The sequence below is a fragment of the Oncorhynchus masou genome, chromosome 2 (genome assembly GCF_036934945.1).
Source record: "Oncorhynchus masou masou isolate Uvic2021 chromosome 2, UVic_Omas_1.1, whole genome shotgun sequence".
Taxonomy (NCBI): domain Eukaryota; kingdom Metazoa; phylum Chordata; class Actinopteri; order Salmoniformes; family Salmonidae; genus Oncorhynchus; species Oncorhynchus masou.
Window position 1 is genome coordinate 26942467 of NC_088213.1, and position 25490 is coordinate 26967956.

Below are 25490 nucleotides of genomic sequence, written 5' to 3' on the forward strand. Positions count from 1 at the left end.
GGCTCGTATGAGGACCGCCACAGGAAAGGAAGACCCAGAGTTACCTCTGCTGCAGAGGATAAATTCATTATAGATACTAGTCTCATAAATCGGCAATTAACTGGACCTCAGATTGCACCTCACGGAGTTCAAGTAACAGACACGTCTTAATATCAACTTTTCAGAGGAGACTGCAAGAATCAGGCCTTCATGGTCGGATTGCTGCAAAGAAACCACGACTAAAGGACACCAGTAAGAAGACTTGCTTGGGCCAAGAAACACGAGCAATGGACTGATGGAAATCTGTCCTTTTGGTCTGATTGGTCCAAATTTGCGATTTTTGGTTCCAACTGCCGTGTCTTTGTGAGACGCATAGTAGGTGAACAGATGATCTCCGCAAGTGTGGTTCCCACCATGATGCATGGAGGAGGAGGTGTGATGGTGTGGGGGTGTTTTGTTGGTGACACTGTCTGTGATTTATTTAGAAGTCAAGGCACACTTAACCAGCAAGTTCAAACCCCCGAGCTGACAAAGTACAAATCTGTCGTTCTGCCCCTGAAGAGGCAGTTAACCCACTGTTCCTAGGCCGTCATTGAAAATAAGAATTTGTTGTTAACTGACTTGCCTAGTTAAATAAAGGTAAAATAAAAAAAAAAAAAAAGCTGGTTGAGAGAATTCAAAGGGTGGCTACTTTGAAGACTCTCAAATATAAAATCTATATTTTTAACACTTTTTTTTGGTTACTACATGATTCCAAATGTGTTATTTCATAGTTCTGATGTCACTATTATTCTACAATGTAGAAAAATAAAAAATAAAGAAACTCTTGAATGAGTAGGTGTGTCCAAACTTTTGACTGGTACTGTATATCTGCAAGCAAGGTTTGAAATTATTATGTTTTAGTCAGATATGACTTTATATCTGTTTGGGCTTCTTGCGGTCAATTTGCAGTCTACAAATGATTTGAAATTATGTTCCGACCCCCTGACCTTTTGCTCGAGGCTTAATCTAGGTTGATGAGCCCCATCCCTGCACTATGGATTTGTTGTGTCTTTATAGTAAGATATTCCAAATATGATCTCTACAATCTCCTGCAATATAACTTCAGTTACAAAAACTGTCAACTTATGATGTTCCGCTTTGTGTCATTACAGAACCATTTATAGCTCTGATGGACAGACCCGTAATTATGCTGTCAACATTATCTTTCTGTTTTCCACATCCTACTTTGAGTAAGTCATGTGTTGACCAGGTCCGCTCTGCAATTCAGGGCCAGATGTCAAAACTGTTTGCATATTAATCTAATTAACCACAATTATTTAAAAGAGCATAGTATGAGTGGAACATTGTGAGATTAAGTATGACTATGTTGTATGAAATATGGCTTTTCAATGTAACATTCAAAAATATCCTGTATGAACAGGATATTGTGATGTTCCTTTGCCATATGGAGAGAGGGAAGGGTGGTTTAAACCTGGTCAGGCGAGGGTGAACCATAGATGGACCCCTGTTTGTGTGGTGTTAGTGCTCCTGGGTGTTTTGAGAGCGTAAATAATGCTCTTAACTAACTCTTAACTATACACATAAGGACAGTGCAGCAGGCTGCATAGAGAGAGAGGGGAAGGGAAAGAGTGGGAGGGAGGGAGGTAGAGCAAGGCGGTGGAAAAGCAGAGCGCCTCTCAGCTGTCACGTTCTCTTGCTGTAAAGCCATGTGGAATGATATAACATTGACGTCACTACCCAGTGACGTACGAGTGTGACTGCAAAAAAAAAGGCAAGTTTTACTAATCGCCCTGTAGAATTTAGTGACTGCCTCTAGCTGTGATGAGAAGGGGAGAGAATGCACGGAGGAAAATGCAGATACTATTCAACGCTGTATGTAGGACTGTTTTAAAGTTGTCAAATAAAATGTATCATTTATCATTTATTTTTGACATGTAATATTTTTGAGAAACCAAGAATCCGTTTTGTTTTTTTGTAAATATTTTCAATGAAGATGAACATTAATTGAATAGAGATAAAGTGTTGGTTATTGATGGTCATAATATTTAGCCTAAACTGATTGTAAAATTGCTTGAGTGAATTAGTAATATCTTAAATACTGTATATTTTGAGACAATTAATGTTTTTCTATATATTAAGAGAATGTCATTTGCGTGCATGTTTCTGGAATGTGGAACATAGTAGTTTGATTGAAGATATGGCCTTATTTTAATATTTAATCATTCTTTTGATAATTTCTAGTAATTCTGTGATTCTTGACTGAGGAAAAAATATATAGACCTACTTGTTGTCGTCTGTGGTCCATCCAACTTATTTTGTCTATCTCCTCAACTCATTTATTTCTGCGTAGTCTCAGTACATTAGCTCCTCTTGTGCTCAGCTGTAGTGAGCCCAGAGATGAGGGGCTCCGGAATGACCGAAAAACAAGTCCTAGAAAGCACTGACAGGGTCAAAGCTACAACTGTCTGCTGGACCTAGCAACAGTATATTGCTTGTGGTGTTGAATTAGATTTTCTATTATCCCAAACACACCGTTTTAACCGTTCACTGTCAGTACTATTAAGACCTATTGTGAACAGAAATCCACAAAGACAAATATTGTAGCCTAGCATTTGCTTGATAACAATGTAACATGGTTTTCTCAATGTAGCAGTAGCATGATCTATTTTTTTGGATAAGTAAATGTTTTTATTTATTTTTTACTGATGTGAAATGTTGGACTAAGGAATTGAGTCATTCCTCCTTGCTTGCACAAGTTAACGCATGAGCGGTAATCAAATTAGACCTTAAATTAAGGCCACGACACCACTCAGGCCTTTGCACATAACACATGGTCAGGGTGCTACACACACACACACACAGCAGACAGGGCCTCTTCAATAAGGGCAGTAGACAAACACAGGCCTGCCAGACACAAGTCCTCAAAGCTTCCTATAGTCAATTTTGAAATATACATTACTGAATTATGCAAAACATATAAAGCAATACATAGTAAAAGGAACAGATTTTACCCTTTGAAATGTAACATTAGTGTTACATTAATAATTTTTGAACTAGATAGATAATGGATAGGTAATAAAGGTAGCACATCTCTTCCAGTGGCTATGAGTGAACAGATCTATCCAATATTCACAGTTCTTGACACATACTGTATATCTGTTCAGTGTGACTCTTAACCAGAATTTTCAGATCTGTGTGTGAGCTTGTCAGTTAAATCCAAAACGTATTTAGTGTTGTTACTTCCATTTACAGATACATAGGATGCAAACCAGCTATCGTTGCTCTCTTTGTTTTATTTTTTGACTATTAGATTAATAATACTTGAAAATTATCATTATCATGTTTTAATACAAAAATATTTGTATTAGTCTAATATTTTGTTATTATCTTGTATTTCAGCTCACATTAAGACAACTCCTTATTTTATCTTAGGTAGATAAAACATACACAGGTATCAGGTATTCTAGCAACTTATTTATTTGCTAGTTAAATTGAATGTTATCTTTTTTTATTATTCAATGTTCTCTGTCAGTGGTTTGGTGTTAATTTTCTACTTGGCAACAGACATTAGGACTTGTTAAATGAAAGGGTTAACAGCAGCAGCGAGGGAGCCAGCCGAGCGAGGTGCTCTGTGTGTTTGGCTGACTGCAGAGTGAAACAGGATGCAGCGACTGCATTGTCAGCCTGCTGGTGTGAGTGCAAACAGATGAGGAAATGCTGGAGCGGGTACTCCAAAACTTGGGTTACCTTGGAAACGGTTTGCGTCATGATCACCAGCAATTAGCTTGCAGCTCTTTAGTTTTCAAGATAGGTCTACCAGGGCTTAGTCCAATGGCTGTTGCTAACAGCGAACGGAATTGTGCTCCAAACAGCGATAGGAAAAAATTAATGTTTTTACCTATATTTTGTAATGTTTATTTTTTTTAAATTGTTTTAAAAGATAATAAAGTTGATCTTATTTCATATGTTGTATTTTTTCACAGAATGTATATATTTTGAAAGTGACCTGAAGAGTGGTGTTTATTATAAAAGTGAGATGATGAGGCAGAGAAAGTTTGCATTAATTGCTCTTCTAATTAGCCCTGATGTGACATTATTCTCTTATCTGACCGTGTGTGTGTGTGTGTGTGTGTGTGTGTGTGTGTGTGTGTGTGTGTGTGTGTGTGTGTGTGTGTGTGTGTGTGTGTGTGTGTGTGTGTGTGTGCGCGCTATGTGGTCGAAACCCATGGAACGGTGCATAAAGTTCCCGAGTGGTCGGTCAGTGATGAGTAGTAGTATTTAATGGTTATATTTGAGAGTTAAGATGCTTCTCTCTCTGGGCCTGTGTTGAGACTGTGGACACCTCCACTGATCACAGGGAGAGAAAGCCTACTCTGCTCAACCCAGGGGCAGATTGTTGGAACTGTATTCGCCATATACTCAACACCTCTCATTTGTTTCAAGAGGAGCAGGGATTTTCTGCATGGCTCATCTGGAAAGGATTATTGCACCATAAGGTTCCCAACAGTTCAAACAATTAAGGTGGCCTGGTAGCTTTTAAGTCGACAAGGAGGTTGTTGAACCTTGCATGTGTCCTGTGAAGAAAAAAAGAAAGAAGACTGTTTGTTTAGCCCAGTGGCTGGGTTGGATAGGAGGGAGGGAGAGCAGGTGAGACCATAATGGGGTTGGGAGGAGGGGTGGTTAGGTGAGATCAGAGATCTAGTGACGTAAGTGAAAGATCTCGGTTGAGTTCGTTGGCTCGCATGGGGTTGGGGAGAATGTTGGCGGAATGGGACTGCGAGGATGGTTAGTTTGTGTTTGCAGTGGTGGAAAAAGTACTTAATTGTCATACTTGAGTAAAAGTATAGATACATTAATAGAAAATTACTCAAGTAAAAGTGAAAGTCACCCAATAAAATACTACTTGAGTAAAAGTCTAAAAGTATTTGGTTTTAAATATTCTTAAGTATCGAAAGTAAATGTATTTGCTAAAATAAATTTAAGTATCAAAAGTAAAAGTATAAATTATAAAAAATTCCTTATATTAAGCAAACCATTTTCTTGATTTTTAAATGTACGGATAGTCAGGGGGTATCTCACCTCTATACAAGCCTTATTGCTGTTTAGCTGTTTTGGCAATTACAGCTTATTTGCAGTGGTGTAAAAAGTACCCAATTGTGATACTTGAGTAAAAGAATAGATACATTTTAATAGAAAGTTTCTCAAGTAAAAGTTAGTCACCCAGTAAAATACTACTTGAGTGAAAGTATTTGGTTCGAAATATACTTAGGTATCAAATGTAATTGATAATACATACTTAAGTATCAAAAGTAAAAGTATAAATAATAAAAAATTCCTTATATTAAGCAAAGCAGACACCACCATTTTCTTCTTTCAAAAATGTACAGATAGCCAGGGGCACACTCCAAAACTCAGACATCATTTACAAATTATGCATTTGGGTTTGGTGAGTCTGTCAGATCAGAGACAGTAGGGATGATCACGTATTCTCTTGATAAGTGTGTGAATGAGATCATTTTCCTGTCCTGCTAAGCATTCAAAATGTAGCAAGTACTTTTGGGTGTCAGGGAAAATGTATGGAGTAAAAAGTACATTATTTTCTGTATGAATATAGTTACAATAAAAAAACTTTAAAGTACAGATACCAGAAAAAACTACTTTAGTAATGCTTTGAAGTATTTTTACTTAAGTACTTTACACCATTGCTTATTTGTGACTGAATAGCACCAATAATCCTGTCTGTCAAATTCAAGATGGCAACTGAACTGTTCACTGTTCTGATGAAACGTTTGCTCCTTGTCCCTCTCACTCAAGTGAAAACAGTGTTAGCAACTGCCGCTTTTACACCAAAAGGCTGTTGCTAGGTGACGGCTGACGTCAGTGGCAGCTACAGAGGAGGTCTTGTGTGTTTGGCTGCTGAGGGCAGACCCCACTGTAAAGGGCAAAACTATGAAGCACTATTAGTCATTGCAATGAAAACCTAAACTTCAGTGTCCAAGGATAACCACTCGAAATAATTGTGAGCATTTCATGCAGAGAAACCTGTGATCAGGAATTACGAGGTAAAAAATAATAAATGCTCCTCTGTCAACCCTGCCAATACCCAACCCCTTTTATCTTTCTCTCTCCCTACTCCCTCGGTCTCCTTTTCTCTAACCTCACACACACACACACACACAAGCTCAAATACCAGTCCAGGAACCCCCTCTGTTTTCAGAGCACATGACGTAAGCAAGATTTTGTGGAGAGGGGGGAAAAATCAAGGTTGCCAAGGTTGCTCTGGAGCCTGCTTGCCATTGTTTAGTGTAACCAATTCCTGGGATCCCGTATCTCAATCCCTCTCTCTCTCTCTCTCTGGACTAGAACATCTGCCCTGCCCTATTGTACAGCACAGATCAACACCGCACTGTGCATAGCCTAAACAAATGACACACAAGTTAGGCTTGGCATGTTTATTCATTTTAGTAAAGAAAGTTAACTATTCTGCTGAATATAAGCAAAATAAATGACTAATTCACACTATTTATTTCACTTAAATTCTAGAGTAGGTTGTTTCGACCATTGTATTTTTCAATCTTTAATGCATTGAAAGTTCTGTCTGTAAGGCAACAATGTGATAAATGGGTTGATTTGGGGGAACCAGGTTACCTAGATTTACCGCCCAAACCCGTTGTCCTTCTGCCCCTGAGCAAGGCAGTTAGCACACTGTCCCCCGGGCGCTGAAGACGTGGATGTCGATCAAGGCAGCCCTCCGCACCTCTCTAATTCAGAGGGGTTGGGTTAAATGCAGAAGACACATTTCAGTTGAAGGCATTCAGTTGTACAACTGACTAGGTATCCCCCTTTTCCTCTGGATAAATACAGTGCCTTCAGAAAGTGTTCAGACTAGACTTGGGCGGTTTACTGGGGTAGTTTTTCAATACTGTCAATCCCGTAAAATAAAATAAAAAACGTTTTCAATGCGTTTTAATTTTTGTAGTTACAGACAATACTTTAGTGCCACACATACATTCGGCAGAGAATTAGCTTCATTGTCATCAGATGACAACAGATAAATGCATAGCTCACAATGAAAAAGCAAGGTCTTTTCTTTGCTAAGAACTATGAATCGCCATCATATTTCTAATGTTTTTCATAGGAAATGTAGCTGATTACATTCTTTTAATGTTTTGCATAAAGTTAATCTGGCATTTTACCAGAAAAAAGTAGGCTGGCTACACGGATCAAAGTACCTGAGAAAAGTAGCTACTCATCAGAGCTCCCGAGTAGCGAAGCGGTCTAAGGAGCTGCAACTCAGCGCAAGTTGTGTCACTGTAGTCCTTGGTTCGATTCCAGGCTGGAGCACATCCGGCCATGATTGGGAGTCTCATAGGGCGGCGCACAATTGGCCCAGCATCATCCGGGTTTGGGCGGTATAGGCCGTCATTGTAAACAAGAATTTATTCTTAACTGACTTGCCTAGTTTTTTTTTTTAATACAATAAAAAAATCAGTCTTTTTGATAAATGCCTGTTCGTGAATTCTCATCCGAGTGCAACAGAGGCACAACATTTGTTTGATGCTGAGCAGAAATTACAATCTGCGTTTACAAAACACAGCAAGATATTTATTTAGCGTTTTAGTAATTATTTCCTGCTTAAAAAAAATGAAGAATTCTGCGTTAGGGCGACCCCTAAGTTGAACTACTAGCTATCTAAGTAAGTGGCTGAATTAATAAGGTCATGGGGCATCATATTGTGTCAGCTTTCTGCCGTGTTTGAGAAGTCAAAGCCCTTTGGATGAGTTTTCTATAAAGCTGCCACTGCAGCTTTTTTTCCTTGTTTTTTCTCCTCTCCGTTCTGGGCCTGTCTGATCCGCCCCTATCTTCTCCGAGCCCTATCAACTCCCAGACCCCACATAGACATGGTGTGTACACAGTACTGGTCTTCCTTCAGACAAGCATGTGTCAACTTTGTTAATTTACACAATGTCTCTCGTTCACATTCACTTGTAAATGTTAAAACTTACCAAAAATGACATTGTGTAACACGTGTTATATACACACACATACACACAGTGGGGCATATACAGTGGGGCAAAAAAGTATTTAGTCAGCCACCAATTGTGCAAGTACTCCCACTTAAAAAGATGAGGCCTGTAATTTTCATCATAGGTACACTTCAACTATGACAGACAAAATGAAAAAAGAAATCCAGAAAATCACATTGTAGGATTTTTAATGAATTTATTTATTTACTATATATATATATATATATATATAGTAAATATATATATATATATATATATAGTAAATATATATGTATACATATATGTATGTGTATATATATATATATATATGTAAGTAACAAAATGTGGAAAACTATATATATATATATATGTATACTATATATATATACTATATGTGTATATTTATATTTATATTAAGCAAAATAAATGACTAATTCACACAATATTTATTTCACTTAGAAATTCTAAAGTAGGTTGTTTAGACCATTTGTATTTTTCAATCTTTAATGCATTGAAAGTTCTGTCTGTAAGGCAACAATGTGATAAATGGGTTGATTTGGGGGAACCAGGTTACCTAGATTTACCGCCCAAACCCGTTGCCCTTCTGCCCCTGAGCAAGGCAGTTAGCACACTGTTCCCCGGGTGCTGAAGACGTGGACGTCGATCAAGGCAGCCCTCCGCACCTCTCTAATTCAGGGGGGTTGGGTTAAATGCAGAAGACACATTTCAGTTGAAGGCATTCAGTTGTACAACTGACTAGGTATCCCCCTTTTCCTCTGGATAAATACAGTGCCTTCTTCCTTATATTATATATATTAACTTTTCCACATTTTGTTACTTACATAAGTATTCATACCCTTTACTCAGTACTTTGTTGAAGTACCTTTTTGGTAGCGATTACAGCCTCAAGTATTCTTGGGTATGACGATACAAGCTTGGCACACCTGTATTTGGGGTGTTTCTTCCATTCTTCTCTGCAGATCCTCTCAAGCTCTGTCAGGTTGGTTGGAGAGGGTTTCTGCACAGCTATTTTCAGGTCTCTCCAGAGATGTTCGATCAGGTTCAAGTCCGGGCTCTGGCTGGGACACTCAAGGACATTCAGAGACTTGTCCCGAAGCCACTCCTGCGTTGTCTTGGCTATGTGCTTAGGTTCGTTGTCCTGTCGGAAGGTGAACATTTGCCCGTCTGGTTTTCTTCAAGAATCTCTTAGTACTTTGCTCCGTTCATCTTTCCATCGATCCTGACTAGTTTCCCAGTCCCTGCCACTGAAAAACATCATCATCCTTCACCGTAGGGATGGTGCCAGGTTTCCTCCAGAGGTGACGCTTGGCATTCAGGCCAAAGACCTCAATCCTGGTTTCCTCAGACAAGATAATCTTGTTTCTCATGGTGTGAAAGTCTTTAGATGCCTTTTGGCAAACTCCAAGCAGGCTGTCGTGCCCTTTACTGAGGAGTGGCTTCCGTCTTGTCACTCTACCATAAAGGCATGATTGGTGGCGTGCTGCAGAGATGGTTGTCCTTCTGGAAGGTTCTCCCATCTCCACAGAGAAACTCTGGAGCTCAGTCAGAGTGACCATCGGGTTCTTGGTCACCTCCCTGTAGCTATTACATGTGCTAATTTTGTTAGCATTCTGTTAATAGACATCCAATGGGATTTTTTGGTGTCCCCATGTGTAATACTGTAAATACCGGTGTAAGACAAGGGCGGCATGAGGATATGAAAATCTGGATACCTCCCAACTCTAATTCGCACCCCTCAACCTTTTCCACATTTTTTGCGCTACAGCCTGCATTTGAAGTTGATTATTTTTACATTTTGGGTCACTGGCCTACACACCATAATGTCAACGTGGACTTAACTTTTTTAGACATTTTTACAAATTAATAAAAGCTGAAAAGCTGAAATGCCTATCAGTCAGTATCTGGTGTGACCATAATTTGCCACATGCAGCGCAACGCATCTCCTTTGCATAGAGTTGATCAGGCTATTGGTTGTGGCCTGTGGACGTTGGAGATGGCTTATGGTATAGAAATGAACATTCAATTCTCTTGCAACAGCTCTGGTGGACATTCCTGTAGTCAGCATGCCAATTGAATGCTCCATCAAAACTTGAGACATCTGTGGCATTATATTGTGTGACAAAACTGCACATTTTAGTGGCCTTTTTATCGTCCCCAGCACAAGGTGCACCTGTGTGTCATGCTGTTTAATCAGCTTCTTGATATGCCACACCTATCCGGTTGATGGATTATCTTGGCAAAGGATAAATCCTCACTAACAGGGATGTAAACAAATTTGTGCACAAACATTTGAAAGAAATACGCTTTTTGTGCTTATGGAACATTTCTGGGATCTTTCATTTAAGCTCATGAAACATGGGACTAACACTTTACATGTTGTATTTATATTTTTGTTTGGTATATATGCTTTATATGCTTAAGAATCACACTTCAGGTTTTTGCGGGAAATAGTGGGTTACCCGGGAGAAATGGGATTTATTCCCAGGAGGGAACATTAAAAAAACAATACCGGGAAAATATTCAACCCTAATAAATACTTTCTATAGGCAATGTATATATCTTACCCTCAGCAATACTTTGATGGAACTCCTCTGGTTATTGATTGTTTTTGCACAATTGCATTACTTGTATTGTTGTCGCTGTTGTTTTTGTTATTTCTGCTGCTGCTTTGGATGTTGTCCCCAGTTCAAGTTCTCATCAGTTCTCCCCTACCAAGGAGAGTCAGACAAAACATTTTGTTGAAGAGTCTCGAGCTACCAGGAAGCCTGGCCACCTGACAGTGAAGAGAACCGCCTCCCTACCTGCATATGGGTATAACCAACCATCCATCCTAGACCCTTCCTCTGTGGTGTCTGGCTGCCTGACTCCCTCCCCTGGGGGTTAACACATCCCAGCCCTGCCTGTCTGTCTCATTATGTTCCAACCCTCCAGTGGTAGAATCTCACCCCTGTCCTGTTACACTGTCTGAGGCACTGACAATGAAACAGCCTTTTTAACACCATGTTATAGTGTTCCTACTCTACTGAGGCATTTATGTAGTGCTATTCACACGCTAAAGGTAAATAAAAACACTTGCCTGTGGTTTTGTTTTGTTCAAACTTTTGTCTATTCTCATAGCTCTACATTCTCATAGCTCTACATTCTCATAGCTATTTTACATGCTTGGAAAGGAACAGAGGGTTTTGTGTTTCTGAGAAAGAAGAGAAACAGCACTGATCATTCATGTTTATTATTCTCTCCCAAGTGTATGTCTCTATCCTCAGTCACTGGGTTTCTTCACTCTCTGCCTTTCAATCAGACTCACGGTCACACACTAAACTACACAGCGGAGATAGCGATGGGCCTAGATGAAAACTATGTCAACACTTGAAACGAGAAAAAAAGCACTCATGAAGACGTCAGTAGCAAAACACAAAAGCCACAACTGTGTGTGTGTGTCCACTCTCGCCTAGCTCTGCCTGAAGGAGTGCGTAAAGCCGCCTGTCTTTGGTGTGTCAGTTATGAATGACGTGTGCTGTCACTACAGATAAACCAGCCACTATGTACTATGCCTGCTATAAGGAGGGGTCAGAGAGATAGGTGTACTGTCCACAGGACACAGTCACGTGGCCTGGTAGGGCTGGGCAATGTATCACAGTTTATTTGATTCATTGGAATGTATGTTTTTGCGCGATATTCCAAATGCTTTTATCGCAAGACTCGACTTTGTTATGAGCTGCTTGTTCTCATTCTGTATTTTTGGTGTCATCTTTTTCGCTCCTCTGTGCTGTGTGCACCTTCCCATTTACACCAGAGATCTGTATATAATGAAGAAATGCACGTCTCCGCCCTAACAATGGGATTCGTTGTCCCAAAGGCGGGAAGGCAGGCGACAGGCTTAGGTCCAAAATAAGCCCATAGAAACGCATTGGCCTCATTATGGACTAGATTTTTAGCGAGAGTGAAACCTCTTGCTTCGCCTCTGATTTACACACATATCAAGCCCCCCCCCCGTCTCTCACTCCAGCAAAGTTCAGAGATGTCATCTTGCTCTGACCAGCGGTTTCAACTCGCTATTTGCATTTGAGATTTGGTATTTTACTGTAATGGAGGAGAAGTTAACTTTTCTAATGATACCACTTTTAGGTCACAACTACTCAAATTGTGGGCAGAGTATCAATGAACATTGATTCTGCTCAGTTTGTCCTGCGCAGCATTGGGGTACCGCTAGCAGCATTTTACCCAAAGACTGTTATACTAGCTGTCTGGTCTGTGTTTTATAAATGTGGAGTAAGAATAAACACAACTATATAAATAATTCTTATTCTGAGAAATAAGGTAGGCCACTTGATTTCAACATCTGAACAAAGTGGAGAGGCTAACAGTTTTCAAACAGGAGACTGACAGAAGTGTCTGTTCAAAACAATTCAACTGTTCAACCTTGTTAGCTAGCAAATTGATCCAAGTTGTCTAAACCTGAAATTAGCTGGCTAATCACTAGCACGTGGGCTTGAGAGATTGTTGATGAGACCTGTGTTCATTTTCTATAGCCTCATGGCTGCTACAAGAAGTTATTAGTGAATGTGAATTAGTCATGGTTCTGGTTAAATTTGTAACAAAAAAGGGCATTTTCATAGACAGACTTTAAAGCCAGATTAGTGATTATTGCAATAAAAATCAGGTTAAACTATTTTGATAAAATAATTAAATTATTAGTGAGTGGTTATGGAAGGCTTATATTTGGCCTAGGTATAACTTCACAAGCCCTGAATATATTAGATTATTCCTGACTGTTTTAAATGCAGTGAATTTTACTTCTAATTGTACAGCACCATTTATTTTGGGAAAAAATTTTTTTACATCTAGAAATTGCCCATAAGTTTGAGAAGATCGAGATATAACTGTCAGGCCATATCGCCCAGCCCTATGGCCTGGACTCGTAGCACAGAGGAGGTGATACTTGGGTGAGTTGTTAACTGAACGTTCCAGCCGTGCCCAATGTGCGCTAGTAGATCAAATCAGAGCTGTGACTAAGCCAAACTGTCACAAATAACACACTCCTGCACCCAGAACTCACAGTAAGAGCTGGGCCAGAAATAAAAGACTGGCTACATGGATCTCTGTGACGTTCATTTATTTTAGGTGCAGGTAGGCTTTTTTTTAGATATTTTTTTACACCACCACTTGCCTGTACTGTTTACACCAGGCAGGAGCAAACCGTTTTCATGAACGGGGTGGTGTACATAAACTGGCCACTGAGTATATATCAAATATCACTAGGGATGCACAATATCGGCAATTTAAAAAAATATTACTGCGCAAAAAAATAAAGGGAACACTAAAATAACACATCTTAGATCTGAATTAATGAAATATTCTTATTAAATATTTTTTTCTTTACATAGTTGAATGTGCTGACAACTCACACAAATTATCAATGGAAGTCAAATTTATCAACCCATGGAGGTTTGGATTCAGAGTCACACTCAAAATTAAAGTGGAAAACCAAACTACAGGCTGATCCAACTTTGATGTAATGTCTTTAAAACAAGTCAAAATGAGGCTCAGTAGTGTGTGGCCTCCACGTGCCTGTATGACCTCCCTACAATGCCTGGGCATGCTCCTGATGAGGTGGTGGCTGGTCTCCAGAGGGATCTCTTCCCAGACCTGGACTAAAGCATCCGCCAACTCCTGGACAGTCTGTGGTACAACGTGGCATTGGTGGATGGAGCGAGACATTATGTCCCAGATGTGCTCAATTGGATTCAGGTCTGGGGAACGGGCGGGCCAGTCCATAGCATCAATGCCTTCCTCTTGCAGGAACTGCTGACACACTCCAGCCACATGAGGTCTAGCATTGTCTTGCATTAGGAGAAACCCAGGGCCAACCGCACCAGCATATGGTCTCATCTCGGTACCTAATGGCAGTCAGGCTACCTCTGGCGAGCACATGGAGGGCTGTGCTGCCACCCCACACCATGACTGACCCACCACCAAACCGGTCATGCTGGAGGATATTGCAGGCAGCAGAACGTTCTCAACGGCGTCTCCAGACTCTGTCACGTCTGTCACATGTGCTCAGTGTGAACCTGCTTTAATCTGTGAAGAGCACAGGGCGAATTTGCCAATCTTGGTGTTCTCTGGCAAATGCCAAACGTCCTGCACGGTGTTGGGCTGTAAGCACAACCCCCACCTGTGGACGTCGGGCCCTCATACCACCCTCATGTAGTCTGTTTGACTGTTTGAGCAGACATATGCACATTTGTGGCCTGCTGGAGGTCATTTTGCAGGGCTCTGGCAGTGCTCCTCCTGCTCCTCCTTGCACAAAGGCGGAGGTAGCGGTCCTGCTGCTGGGTTGTTGCCCTCTTACGGCCTCCTCCACGTCTCCTGATGTACTGGCCTGTCTCCTGGTAGCGCCGCCATGCTCTGGACACTACGCTGACAGACGCAGCAAACCTTCTTGCCACAGCTCGCGTTGATGTGCCATCCTGGATGAGCTGCACTACCTGAGCCACTTGTGTGGGTTGTAGACTCCGTCTCATGCTACCACTAGAGTGAAAGCACCGCCAGCATTCAAAAGTGACCAAACCATCAGCCAGGAAGCATAGGAACTGAGAAGTGGTCTGTGGTCAACACCTGCAGAACCACTCCTTTATTGGGGGTGGCTTGCTAATTGCCTATAATTTCCACCGGTTGTCTATTCCATTTGCACAACAGCATGTGAAATTTATTGTCAATCAGTGTTGCTTCCTAAGTGGACAGTTTGATTTCACAGAAGTGTGATTGACTTGGAGTTACATTGTGTTTAAGGGGAGGCAGGGTAGCCTAGTGGTTAGAGCGTTGGACTAGTAATCGAAAGGTTGCAAGTTCGAATCCCCGAGCTGACAAGGTACAAATCTGTCGTTCTGCCCCTGAACAGGCAGTTAACCCACTGTTCCTAGGCTGTCATTGAAAATAAGAATTTTCTTAACTGACTTGCCTAGTAAAATAAAGGTAAAATTAAATTAAGTGTTCCCTTTATTTTTTTGAGCAGTGTATATTGTAACTTTGCGATTTGACTTGCGATAAAGATCAAAACCCCTGGGTGAACTGTTGGAATCATAGAAATGTAATGATTTATATTAAAGGAGAAGCTTACCTAAAATCCAAAATGTCCCAAGTGATTCAGTACATTGATGTATCATGTGACTTGTGATGTGTTTTTGTGCCCTGCTAGCTCTGCTCCGCTGTCAAAGAGCAGTTGAGAAATCTGTGAATTGTGTACATTCTTTCTTTTATTGAAAGCATATGGCGGAATGAGTTCATGTTTGGAACAATCTGTTGACTGCATTTGACCTAACAGAACAGCATGCAAACTTCTAGTGAATCTAACAGCGGGGACATGCACTGCTTGTGTGACTGGGAGTGAGGAGTTCTGTGTGGGATGCAGCCGCAAGAGGATAGAGGGAGAGAGATGACAGAGTCAACTATAAAAACAGACATTACACTGAGTGGCCTTTTCAGAATATTGTGATATGGATATCTTTTATTATATCTATCTCTTGCGATGTGGTATTGCACGTCAATATTGAGATCTTGATGTGAATTTGATTCATTGTGCAGCCCAACTATGAATGTTACGAATCCCTTTTGGCCCAACAGTCTAGGGGGGATGGTAATGAGACCCGTAACATAACTCATGCAAATTATTATTGTGACAAAATAAAAGTGTGAACGAAATAACCACGACAACAGAAAACTACCGTCAAACTCCAGGTTTATTTATAAACACACGGTAATGGGGGGGAGCAGGAAAAGGGGCTGAGCTGGACCCAAGGAAAGAAACAATAAGTATTCAAAAAAACGAGTGTATTTAACAAAGTTCACCTACGGGTAGTGTATGCCCATTGGCGACTTGTCTTGGTTTCCCCCTTTTCCCACCAGCAACAAACAAACACCATAACCAAAAACAATACTCACAGGTGATGACAAAGTGCTATGAGGTGCTTAAACAAAAGAGAGGTTTAAGACACAAAGCGAGAGTGAAACACAAAGACCTACAGACATGGCATTTACAGAGAGATTGAGCTCTAGAACAAACAAATTATGGGGTTTTTAAACCATGGGGAAGGAACTGTGATAGGTTAGGAAATAGGAGGAGGTGTGTCTTCTGATTGATGATTGATTGTTGACTGATTGGGGAGTGATGATTTTCACCTGTGAAGGGAGAAGGAGAGAAAAGAAACACACACACAGGATACACACATAGGATAACTGTATCCGTAACAATGAACCTAGGCAGAGCAGCCTAATACAGATCATTGTAGCAAAGTCCTTGGCTAATAATATTGAAATTGAGAATAATTTATTTCCCACTTCAGAAGTAGATAATTTTTTCCTTTCTCTTGACATTGCAATTGGCCCACTAGTTTTGTGCAGTGAGTTGTGGTTCCCTGTGTGTGAAGTGAGATTGTGAGTGTAGTCTGTTGGTGTTGGCTGCTTTCTGCTGTGTGTAGAATGATGGTAACAGCTGGTTTGTGTGTCTTTCTGTGGCCTGGCTCTCCTGTGCTGTTGCTGCTCTGTCAGAGGATCCAGCAGAGGTTCTGTGGTTATGGGCTCCTGGTGTTATGGGCCTTGGTATTGGGCAGCAGGAGCTGGTTGGGGGTAGACCATTGTGTGTCCCTCATACAGACAGGCCTACACTCTGAGCAGACGGGGACAGTGATGTGACTACTATGGAAGCTAGCTAGGGTTGTAAATGGCACAGTGAGAATAGTCAGTGTTTATTGACTGTGCCCAAAGTGCTGTGATCTTATGTGCTTTGTTAAAATAACACTGTCCCATTACAGTGACAAAAGGATATGGGGCACAGTTCCAAGCTATTTAAAAGGTAATTTAAAGGCTAGCCTACACAATGTGGAATGTGCTTGATTTCTTTCAGATAACATAAGATCCCTGAAATCATGCAAATGTAATTTCTGCTTTTATTTATACCTGTGCAGACTTTTACAGCTGCTGGTCTAGGATCATTCATTACAGTTTTGATTGACCTCTAATTCACCAGGCTTTCTTTCTGCTGTTGGTGTTAGTGATCTCCCCCCCCTTTTAATCAATGTTCCAAGAGCCAGTGGGTCAGAATGAGATGTGGTGTCTGTCTGCTGCGCCGGCTGGAGAGGATGATGTGCAAATGGACGCCATGTGTGTCACTTTACTTTGGGGGGAGAGACAAGAGAAGACAAAGGGGGAATTCTAGTGTCTCTGAATGGTCGATGAGGAAACCGAGAGACAGACATTCACGGCATCAATTCATCAAATATACGCGGTCATTTACACAAGTGTAGACATTTCTTCTAGAGAGCACGGCACTATATTGACGACATGAAATGCCAAGTTATGGGGAAAATGTGTTCTGTGGAGATCTGTCATTTTTGCGATGTGTTTTTTTTTCTCACAGCTCAGATGTAACATATACTATATGCGTTCTTTACCGGTCTTCACAGTAAACCTGCTTCCACTGGCACTGTAAGCCTGCTTCTACTGACACCGTAAACCTGCTTTTACTGACACCGTAAGCCTGCTTCTGCTGAGAGAGACAGAGCGAGCAAGAAGTGTTTGTGTTTATGCACCGGTCTCTCGCTGGAGACAAAAGGCAGGGTTTGCCTCAGTCTGCGCTCATACTTGGATGTTGCTCGGGCCCTCATTGGGTTGTGCTGTGCTCCAGACTCTCTGCTCTGCTCAGTCAACCCTGGATGTCGATGCTCGGGGATCTTTTATGATGAACTAGTAATGGAATCTCCCTTGCCTTCACATTCCAAAGATGTGACTTTTGTATCTCCATTTCCCATTCATGTAACACCCTCCCTGCTTAACAGAGCAAGGTATGCCCTATGTTTACACCCCCAAGATATGGTATTGTTGAGAATATGAGTGTATTACATCCAAGGCTGCAAAGGGAGGGTAGATTACTTGAAACCTTTGAAGTTAACCAGTAAACTACAATAATTTTGGTATCTTTCAAGGTTTTTATGTAATCTATCATAAGACATCTAGTGGCTGTTTTGGGTACTTCAAATTACCACAAGTGTCTAATTATCTCTAGCCCTCTTTGAAGCCTTATCACATGTAAAATATATGAAATAATTAAATAAGATATATAATTAAATAAGATGATAGATGAAGGCTGTAAAACATTATCCTAAATTCAAAACATAAACTCTGAATACCATTGGTGTTTAATATGAGGGTTTCAGCATGAAATATACTTTTATACTTTTTTACGGACTTTTATTTTTACTTTTTACTTTTATTTACTTTATTATGTCAGTATCTATTTGTTGTCAAAGTTTTGGTATCAAACTGGTGGCAATTCTGAAAAAAGTAAATAGTTAGATGAGTTGCAGAGGTAATTGAAAACAATGCCATTGTTGATTTAGATACTTTCAGGGGCTATTGTTGACCAAATGGATTGAAAGCTGGAGATAAATAGCCACGCAAACCATCTGTTTTCACATTTTGAAATAGGCCAACTGTCAGGGATGGAACTATGCTATTGGAGCATCCTGTGCTGAAAGCCACTCAAATATATTTTAGGAACTGGCATTTAATGTTACCATATTACCATATTCTAGACCATTTGAGAGCGTGGGATTGTGGAGTCTCATTCATAACAGGAAATGACGTTGTCTCTTATTTTTCCGTCTGACTGAATTTAAAGGATTGTGAATAATACATACTCATCCCATAGACCAGGGGTGTTTTCCTTTCAATTAAGACCTAGACAACCAGGTGAGGGGAGTTCCTTACTAATTAGTGACAATAATTCATCAATCAAGTACAAAGGTGGAGTGAAAAACCCGCAGACCCTCGGCCCTCCATGGAATGAGTTAGACACGTGCCATAGACTGAGCTGTCAGATGATGGTATTTGTGCCATTGTGAGTAAGAGTTATGCTACCTCAGAGCACTGGTCTCGGATCAGATCAACCTTTCCTTCCTATGTCTGTTCTGATTTATGAAGTGAAATGTGCTCGAGCCTTGCTCTAAAGCCCTTCCAGTGAGTGATGCTGTGTTTAGTGACGAGTGTTCTTCTCCCTGTCTGTATGTCTCCCTCCCTCCCTCCCTCCCTCCCTCCCTCCCTCCCTCCCTCCCTCCCTCCCTCCCTCCCTCTTTGTTTAGTGACAAGTGTTCTGTCTCTGTCTGTCTGTCTGTCTGTCTGTGTGTGTCTGTCTGATCCCTCCCTCCGTGTTTAGTGACGAGTGTTCTTCTCCCTGTCTGTCTGGTCCCTCCCTCCGTGTTTAGTGACAAGTGTTCTTCTCCCTGTCTGTCTGGTCCCTCCCTCCGTGTTTAGTGACGAGTGTTCGTCTGTCTGTGTGTGTGTGTGTGTGTGTGTGTCTGTCTGTCTGGTCCCTCCCTCCGTGTTTAGTGACGAGTGTTCTTCTCCCTGTCTGTCTGTCTGTCTGTCTGCCTGTCTGTCTGTCTGTCTGTCTGTCTGGCCCGTCCCTCCCTCCGTGTTTAGTGACGAGTGTTCTTCTCCCTGTCTGTCTGTCTGTCTGGCCCGTCCCTCCCTCCGTGTTTAGTGACGAGTGTTCTTCTCCCTGTCTGTCTGTCTGGCCCGTCCCTCCCTCCGTGTTTAGTGACGAGTGTTCTTCTCCCTGTCTGTCTGTCTGGCCCGTCCCTCCCTCCGTGTTTAGTGACGAGTGTTCTTCTCCCTGTCTGTCTGTCTGTCTGGCCCGTCCCTCCCTCCGTGTTTAGTGACGAGTGTTCTTCTCCCTGTCTGTGTCAGTCAAGCCTAGCGGCAGGGTCTCTGTGTTCTCCCCTGGTAGTACATGGCAAGGGACTCTCTCAGTTCAGTTCATGACATGTGCTGTGCTGCTGAACACCGGGGACTCAACAATGCCGATATGAAAACACTCCCTACCAGCCCAAGCCCCATTTTATTATTCTCATAAAACATAAACTTATTACTCTCACACTTGGCTACAAGAAGACATTTTTTAGGTGTTTCGCAACATAGTTGTAAGTTTCAAATTCAAACTGTTTTAAATCCCATGGAGCAGGAGCAGCTCTGACTAAAGCTGATCTGCTGTTTCCACCGTATCCTATTGGGTTAGAAGGGAATGCTCCATAGCTTTGTGTTAGAACTTCTCACAGTGCCTGGAGGCCCAGGTTACAGGGCTGTGAGTTGTGCCCAGAGCCCAGACATCTTGTGTAGCCTACCACTGTGGCATTTTGTACTGCTCACACAGCATTGTGGCAGGCAGCAGAGCTGACCTTTATTTCACTGATTCTAGAAGGGCCTTAGTGTTTCCTTATGAAATTCAGGTGAGGGTAACGAGCTATGGGGCCCATTGCTCTCATTGTGTAATGATGTGTGAGCATCATGAAAACAGGAGAAGTGTAAAGTTTGTTTGTTTTAGTGTTGTTTTTGGTCACCTCAGGGCCTGTTGGCACCCAGAATGAGATGCACATAGAGAGAAAGCTGGAGGCAAGTGACCGCTGAGATAATTGTAAAATAAAAACGTTGTGCCTGGGCCAGCGGTGGGCCCTTGTTTGTAAATGATTTACTTGACGACAGGCAATTTCTCTCACTCACTCTCCTCGCTTTCGCTCTCTCCCTCCTCCTCTCTCTCCATCTCTCTTGCTCTCTCCCGCCTCCTCTCTCCATCTCTCTCGCTCTCTCCCGCCTCCTCTCTCTCCATCTCTCTCTCTCTCTCACTCTCTCTGATAGATGGTGGCTCTGTTCGCATGCTTGTTATTGGCCTGAGTTCTAGGGCTCAGGCGCTAGGCTTTGTTTATGAGAGGAGCCTGCTCTGATTCCATGATAAAGCCAGATGTTCCCTTACAAGGCCTCCAGCCTCCTCGATCTGGCACGCATGTCCATATCAGGTATAGTCTTCCTGTTGTACTCAAGCCTCCCAGGCTCAAAACTAGCTGCTGTCTGGCCTTTAATTGGGCGCCTCAACGCTTGGCTCTAACGCAGCTGCATATGAAGGACACTAATGGAATTGTTTGTACTTCAATACAACAGAGACTTTTTAATATACAACGTGTCAATTCTACCCACCATGTATACTGTAATGTGTAAAAAAGCCCTGTGTGTAATGTGTAAAAAAGCCCTGTGTGTGAGTTCAGAGTAACAGGGTTATTTTCCAAAAGAACGTAAGCAGATATGTCAGGAACCGGAAAAATGGAGCCTCACTTTCATTCATGTGCCTAACTAGTATTTAAATGCATGTGCTGGATGTCCATGTGAGGCGTGTGCCCTACTTTCCCTGATCCATCTCTTACATCAGCCTTTCTTAAAGTATGCGTCGCAACCCAAAGTGGGTCTGTTAATAGTTGTTAATAGTTGGTCGCGACGTATCAGAGTAAATATATAATTATTTAATTTATTACTGGAATTGATTTGGCCAAGTGCAACTGCGGTCTCTGTTCAGTACACTCTCTGCTTAGCAGCGCTCTCTGCTCAGTTTGGCAGCTACGCGAGTGGGAGAGGGAGATGCCCGTGTGCTTCATGGTTTCACTCACCGACGCACACGGACTCATCCCTCACCGCTGTCATCAAATGGACTCATGCTAGCAACAAGTCCTGACTGAGCTCAATCGTCACAAAACGAAAATACACCGATGAGTTTCTCTCTTTCATACAAACTTTGAGAAATAACGAGAAACGCACACAATGTGTTTTGTGCGGGGAAGTGCTTAGTAATGAGTCAGTCAAAATGAACAAATTAATGTAACGACACATCCTGACCAAACATCCACAGCATGACGGTAAATCCATGGGGTTCTTTCAGAACAGAGCAGAATGCTTCAGGAAACGGTGCTTCCAAAGTGGAAAAGTAGGTCAGCTAGCATGGAATTGTTGTCGTTTTAAAACAGGTGGTGATAAGCAGAAATTTGATTGAATAAAAATAATTGAACCTTTATTTAACTACCCAAGTCCGTTAAGAACAAATTCTTATTTACAATGACTGACCCTGGCCAAACCCGGACAACGCTGGGCCAATTGTGCACCACCCTATGGGACTTCCAATCACGGCCGGATGTGATGCAGCCTGGATTCGAACCAGGTACTGCAGTGACGCCTCTTGCATTGATGTAGTGTCTTAGTACTCCCTTACTATGTCTCATAGTAGTAGATGTCTATCTCTCATAGTAGTAGATGTGAGTTTCTCTTTCAAACAATATTCTGGCCTTGTACACAGCTAATAGCTAACGTTAGCCAAAGCAAGCTAGGTAGCTACTGAGAGTGCAACCCTAAGTAACAGTACAGGTGAAGATGAAAAATGATCAGGCCTACGGTACATCTTATTGTATGTTATTGTTGGAAATAAGTCTAGGTTGGAACCGTTGCTGTTAAAATACAAGTAATAATGTTTTACTCTGAACTGGAATAAACTGATTTGAAGCAAGCTATTTTTTGAGGCAAACACTCACACAGTTCTGGGTTGCTCATCTACAGCAGGAAGTGGTTGTTGTCCTAGCACCGCACTGCCAGTTCTCTGACCACCTCCCTATAGGCTGTCTCATCGTTGTCAGTGATCAGGCCTACCAATGTTGTGTCATTAGCAAACTTAATGGTGTTGGAGTTGTGTTTGGCCATGCAGTCGTGGGTGAACAGGGAGTACAGGAAGGGACTAAGTACACACCCCTGAGGTGCCTCAGTGTTATGGATCAGCGTGGCAGACGTGTTGTTGCCTTCCCTTACCACCTGGGGGCGGCCTGTCAGGATGTCCAGGATCCAGTTGCAGAGGGAGGTGTTTAGTCAAGAGGTCGACCGATTTAATCGGCATGGCCAATTTCAAGTTTTCATTACAATCGGTAATCATCATTTTTGGATGCCGATTACATTGTATTCCACGAGAACTGCCTGGCAGGCTGACCACCTGTTACGCGAGTGCAGCAAGTTGCAAGCTAGCATTAAACTTATCTTTATAAAAAATCAATCTTCACATAATCACTAGTTAACTGCACATGGTTGATGATATTACTAGGTTAACTAGCTTGTCCTGTGTTGCATATAATCAATGCAGTGTCTGTTAATTTTTCATCGAATCACAGCCTTCTTCGCCAAACAGGTGATGATTTAACAAAAGTACAATCATTGCACGAATGTACCTAACCATAAACATCAATGCCTTTATTAAAATCAATAAACATAAGTATATTTTTAAACCTTCGTATTTAGTTAATATTGCCTGCTAACATGAATTTATTTTAACTAGAGAAATTCTGTCACTTCTCTTTCGTTCATTGCACTCAGATTCAGGGTATATTCAACAGTTAGGAACGCCTGGCTCATTACGAACTAATTTGACAGAATTGTACATAATTATGACAACATTGAAGGTTGTGCAATGTAACAGCAGTATTTAGACTTAGGGATGCCACCGGTTCGCTAAAATACGGAACGGTTCCTTATTTCACTGAAAGAATAAATGTTTTGTTTTCCAAATGATTTCGGATTTGACCATATTAATGACCTAAGGCTCGTATTTCTATATTATAATTAAGTCTATGATTTGATATTTGATAGAGCAATCTGACTGAGCAGTGGTAGGCAGCAGCAGGCTCGTAAGCATTCATTCAAACTTTACTGCATTTGAGGCACAGCGCTGTTTATGACTTCAAGCATATAAACTCCCGAGATTAGGCTGGCAATACTAACGTGCCTATGAAATACAAATGGTATAGAGAGTAATAATCCTATAATAACTACAACCTAAAACATGTTTTTTTCTTTAAACATTTTTTTTACCCCTTTTTCTCCCCCCGATTTTGTGGTATCCAATTGTTTTAGTAGCTACTATCTTGTCTCATCACTACAACTTCCTTACAGGCTCGGGAGAGACGAAGGTTGAAAGTAATGCGTCCTCCGATACACAACCCAACCAAGCCGCACTGCTTCTTAACACAGCGCGCATCCAACCTGGAAGCCAGCCTTACCAATGTGTCGGAGGAAACACCGTTCACCTGGCAACCTTGGTTAGCACGCACTGCAACTGGTCCGCCACAGGAGTCGCTGGTGCCAATGAGACAAGGCTATCCCTACCGGCCTAACCCGGACAATGCTTGGCCAATTGTGCGTTGCCCCACGGACCTCCCAGTCGCGGTCGGTTAAACATAAAGATATAAAACTGTATTTTTTTGTGAAGAATCAAAAACAAGTGGGCCACAATCACGAAGTGGAACGTCATTTATTGGATATTTCAAGCTTTTTTAACCAATCAAAAACTGAAAAATTGGCTGTGCAAAATTATTCAGCCCCCTTAAGTTAATACTTTGTAGCGCCACCTTTTGCTGCGATTACAGCTGTAAGTCACTTGGGGTATGTCTCTATCAGTTTTGCACATCGAGAGACTGAAATTTTTCCCCATTCCTCCTTGCAAAACAGCTCGAGCTCAGTGAGGTTGGATGGAGAGCATTTGTGAACAGCAGTTTTCAGGTCTTTCCACAGATTCTCAATTGGATTCAGGTCTGGACTTTGACTTGGCCATTCTAACACCTGGATATGTTTATTTTTTAACCATTCCATTGTAGATTTTGCTTTATGTTTTGGATGATTGTCTTGTTGGAAGACAAATCTCCGTCCCAGTCTCAGGTCTTTTGCAGACTCCATCAGGTTTTCTACCAGAATGGTCCTGTATTTGGCTCCATCCATCTTCCCATCAATTTTAACCATCTTCCCTGTCCCTGCTGAAGAAAAGCAGGCCCAAACCATGATGCTGCCACCACCACATTTGACAGTGGGTATGGTGTGTTCAGGGTGATGAGCTGTGTTGCTTTTATGCCAAACATAACGTTTTGCATTGTTGCCAAAAAGTTCAATTTTGGTTTCATCTGACCAGAGCATCTTCTTCCACATGTTTGGTGTGTCTCACAGGTGGCTTGTGGCAAACTTTAAACAACACTTTTTATGGATATCTTTAAGAAATGTGGTAAAGGCCAGATTTGTGCAATATACGCCTGATTGTTGTCCTATGGACAGAGTCTCCCACCTCAGCTGTAGATCTCTGCAGTTCATCCAGAGTGATCATGGGCCTCTTGGCTGCATCTCTGATCAGTCTTCTCCTTGTATGAGCTGAAAGTTTAGAGGGACGGCCAGGTCTGGGTAGATTTGCAGTGGTCTGATACTCCTTCCATTTCAATATTATCGCTTGCACGGTGCTCCTTGGGATGTTTAAAGCTTGGGAAATCTTTTTGTATCCAAATCCGGCTTTAAACTTCTTCACAACAGTATCTCGGACCTGCCTGGTGTGTTCCTTGTTCTTCATGATGCTCTCTGCGCTTTTAACGGACCTCTGAGACTATCACAGTGCAGGTGCATTTATACAGAGACTTGATTACACACAGGTGGATTGTATTTATCATCATTAGTCATTTAGGTCAACATTGGATCATTCAGACATCCTCACTGAAATTCTGGAGAGAGTTTGCTGCACTGAATGTAAAGGGGCTGAATCATTTTGCACGCCCAATTTTTCAGTTTTTGATTTGTTAAAGTTTGAAATATCCAATAAAT

The 25490-nt window shown here is 41.6% G+C and overlaps 1 protein-coding gene across 2 annotated transcripts in view; it reads left to right on the top strand.

The window, feature by feature from the left end:
• The window catches only part of LOC135557813 (cGMP-inhibited 3',5'-cyclic phosphodiesterase 3B-like), an 84993-nt gene that overhangs the window by 13238 nt on the left and 46265 nt on the right, over positions 1-25490 (top strand). The window lies entirely within an intron of this gene.